This window comes from Chinchilla lanigera, unplaced genomic scaffold (assembly GCF_000276665.1).
Source record: "Chinchilla lanigera isolate Chin_1 unplaced genomic scaffold, ChiLan1.0 scaffold00036, whole genome shotgun sequence".
Lineage (NCBI taxonomy): Eukaryota > Metazoa > Chordata > Mammalia > Rodentia > Chinchillidae > Chinchilla > Chinchilla lanigera.
The window spans coordinates 2,616,508-2,620,697 of NW_004955437.1; positions in this window are offsets into that span (position 1 = coordinate 2,616,508).

A 4,190-nucleotide genomic window follows, 5' to 3' on the forward strand; every position below is an offset into this window, starting at 1 on the left:
TTAGTCTTTTTGAGACAGGGTCTTGCTATGCAGTTCAGGCTGGCTTTGAGCTTGCCTTGTAGTCCAGGTTGGTCTTGAACTCATAATGATCCTCCTGCCTCAGCCTCCCAAGTGCTGGGATAACAGGCTTGTGTCACCACGCCCAACTAAGGATGACATTTTAAATGGTACACTGTGCCCAGGACGATACCCTAAATATAAAATAAATTATTGTTAGTGAACCACACATCTGTACTGTTCAAGACACAGAAATTAAAACACCGAATCTTAGCCATGGGTTGAACTTGACCCCAGCCTTAGGAATTCTACTTGTGTTTAAGGTACTCCGCCACTAGGTGGCGATACTGTCTGGCCAGCCTGGCCTGTCCCAGAGAGGATATCCTGGGGACACCCTCAAGTACCCTCCCTTTTTATACCCGAGAGTGGTCACCTCAAAGGAACTGCTGAGCCTCAGTTTCTCCATCTGTAAAATGGCAACAAAGACTACCTTAGTGAGGCCACCTCATGAAGTGCTCCTGCTCCTAGTGAGACCTTCTGCCTTACTAGCTGTGTGATTATGAAAGTGCAAATCTATGCCTGGCTGGAACACACCACTTATGCACTGTGTGACCTTGGGCAGGTTACACAACCTCTCTGGCATGGGCTTCCCTGTCAGTAACGTGGGGACTGGTGATCACACTGTCTCCACAGTTTCCACGCACACGGCTCAGCAGGTGTGGGGTCCGTGCATTGGCCACGGTCACCGTGTCCTGGGGTGAACCCTGTCTGTAGCGCAGACTCTGGGTCCCCAGTCTGGGCCCCTCCCTAGATTTCGGGCTCTGTCTTCAGGGCATTTTAACTCCCAGACATGAGTCACCGGCGAGAAAGCCGCAGCTCCGCGGCGCTCTCCACACCTGGCCACCCTGCGGTGACGGAGCCCGCGGCCCCATTAACCGGCGGGCGGCGGGCGGCGGGCGGTGGGGGTCGGGAGGGCAGCGGAGCTGTGAGCTGTGTTTAAAGTATTTTTGTCCCTCAGAGGTGTCCTGCTCCCGTCTGTGTGTGCAGCTGAGAGGCAGCTCAGAAAATAAAACAATGCCTGGGGCCACCAGGCTGGCAGCGTCCCCCCTCCGTCCCTGCTGGGTCCTCTGGCCCCTGGGCGGGGCTGCAGGAGGCTGAAGACCTGGGTGACAGCCGCGCCTGTTGGGAGCCAGGAAATCTGGTTTTCGTCCCAGCTCTGTGGCCCATGAGCTCTGCGACCTTGGAGGAGTCACTTTCTCTCTCTGGGCTCCAGTCCCACTCTGCCCAAATGGGGACCCAATCCCTGCCTTCCCTTCCGAATTGAGGTGTGGGTAGGACAGAGCAGCCCGGGAAGCCTCACCCCCGCCCCTCCCCAAGCCTTCTCCTGGGAAGGAACAAAGGGAGTTCAAAGCCCCCCTCCCCGCCTCTCCAGACCAGACGTGCAGTATTCACTCCAATCCATTATTCATCCGCTGATTTATTCATTTCACACGCTTGGTCAGGCCCGGCGTGTCCTTCTGTCCCCAGGTCCTTTGTGCCTGCATGCGAGTCTCCCCCAGGACGCTGTCTGCCCCTCGCAAAGAGTCCAAAGGAGGAGGTGTGGGGTGAGAAGCCGGCAATGCCTGCACTGCTGGCTGAAAAGAGGGGGGAAGCCTTGTGCCGCGCCCCCACGGAGCACAGAGAGGAGAGAGCACCGGAGGGAGCGCTTCATCTCCCGGGAACAAACATTTTGCGATCAGAAGGTCTACAAAGAAGCAGGTTTAATTTTAGAGTGTGGAAGTTCATGTCAATTCCTGAAATAGCATTTTATTTTGAATTACACAGGGCAGGTGTGCGTGCGTGGTGCGTGCATGCGTGAGAGAGAGAGAGACAGAGACAGACAGACCCTGGTTTGTCCCCAGCTGGTGGGTGGTAGGTCTGAATTCAATCCCAGCCGCACCCACTCCAGCTCCCTCCTGCACCCGCCCTTCTGTCCGAGGGGCTCCAGCCTCAGTTTCCCTCTGCTTATGACCCCTGCCCCTGTGGGATCCCTCTTCCTCTCCCAAGTGGATGGCTGCTGGGGGACACTGAATGTCCTCTTCGGAGTGTCCCTTACGCTGGACTCTGCTCCTTTTCAAAAGTCACCCATGCGGGGGCTCCCAGTTCATCGCTGTGAAAGCCCTGGACGCTGCTGCAGGGAGCCAGGCTGATGGGAGCAAGAGGCAGCCAGGGCAGACTTTCTGCTTGAGCTGCCCTAGCTGCCCAGGACCGTGCTGTCTAGAGACTGGGATGGGGTGGGAGGTTTGGGGGTGCAGGTAGTTGAGATTCATAATTCTAGGTTGAAGTTTTTGCACCTTTAGTAGGGATCAGGCTCCACGCTAAGTACCTTGCATTCTCGTCTAATTCAAATAACCCTATGAAGCAAATGTACTTATGATCGGGAGGCTGAGGCAGGGAGATTTCTGCAAGCTCAAGGCCAGCCTTTGAGACCCTGTCTCAAAAAAAACAAAATATGCCGGGCGTGGTGGCACACGCCTGTAATCCCAGCACTCGGGAGGCTGAGGCAGGAGGGTTGTTGGGAGTTCGAGACCAGCCTGGGCTACAAAGTGAGCTCAAGGCCAGCCTGAATGGCATACGGAGACCCTGTCTCAAAAAGACAAACAAACAAGCAAACAAAAAAAACAAAATGTATAAATAAGGAATCATCATCCTCATGAATACACCTTGAGCACTTTCTGTGCTAGTTGGCCCGAATAGATGGGTTACTTGCCACACAGTTATAAAGAGGAGGAGGCTGCACCCCAGAAGCGCACCTCAAGGGATGGGGTGAATGCTGAGCCCCTCCCCCAAGTGGGCTCTGTACCTCCTCCTGGACGGGTGGGAAGCTGCATGCTGGGGTGCAGGCAGCTTTCTGGGATCTGCTGGGATGTTGTGGGGGCAGGTCTTCCTCACCCCTTGCATGGAAGATGTCCATATGTGCTCCAGGACGCCATCCAGGCCTCCTGCCAAATTCCCCTGGTTTTGCTGGCCTTTTCCGCCATCTCCCCTGCTTCTGGCTCCCGCCTGGCTGATCAGAATCTCAGTTGTTGCTCAGCATTGCACGGAAAGGCTACCTTCCTCCTCCAGGAAGCCTTCCCAGATGCCCCCTCTGCAGATTCCCCTGACCTTGTCCTGGACACTGTCTTCGGCAGTCCTGTTCAGCCTTTGGGTAGGTCCTGTCCCCTGGCCTCACCAGCAGGTCCTGGGTCCTGGGCTGCAGTACCCAGCATGCAGTCAGGGGTCAGGGAAGTGGACGCCGGAGGTGGTGCCTTTTGGTACTTCAGGAGAGGGAGGTCAGGAGACAGAAACATGTGACCCGCCCAGGTGACAGCTGGGGGCCACGTGGTCTGCGGCAAAGTAGAACCTCCGTGGCCAGGGCCCCTGTGGCCTGGCCCTGACCCCCCGCACTCTTCAGCCTTTCCCTTTCTCTGCTTTTCTGCGTGGTCCACGCCGTGAAAGACACTCTTGTCCTGCTAGTATTTCTGGGCTGGTTAAGGCAGGTTCTGTGTATGTAGACCAGGCTGGGCTCCAACCTGCAACCGTCCTGCTTCAGTCTCCCAGAGTGCTGGGATTTCACGCCCTGCTTATACTGCCAGGGTGGACCGTCCTGCCCTGTTCTCCATGGCACCTGCTACTGCCCCTGACGCACAGTAGGCCCGAGATGGACGCTACCTGTGTTTTTTTTTTTTTGTTTGTTTGTTTTTTTGAGACAGGTCTCCCGATGCAGTTCAGGCTGACCTTGAGCTCACTTTGTGGTCCAGGCTGGCCTTGAACTCACAAAGATCCTCCTGCCTCAGCCTCTCCAGTGCTGGGATTACAGGCATGAGCCACCACGCCCGGCCCGTGTTAAATGACTCACCTGCTGAAGCCCAGGGCCCTGGGGCAGTGTCCTGGCTCTGGGGAGCATTTAGGGTGCATGCTATTGGGGGTCAATTCTTAGAGCCCCAACCCCTTAACCCCAGAGGGTCTCAAACAGATGGTCTGGGGCCTGCTTTGGGGACAGCAGGTCCCGCGGGACCGACGGCCTGAGGGTTGGTGACTCCGCCTCACAGGGGCGGGCGGGGCGGTGGAGGGCAGCGGCGGCAGAGGGGTCAGCGTCCAGAGCCCCCTCCCACGCAGGGGAGAGGACCCGCCACCCCGCGCTGAGCCGCTCGCGCGCTGTCGCTCAGCCCCGG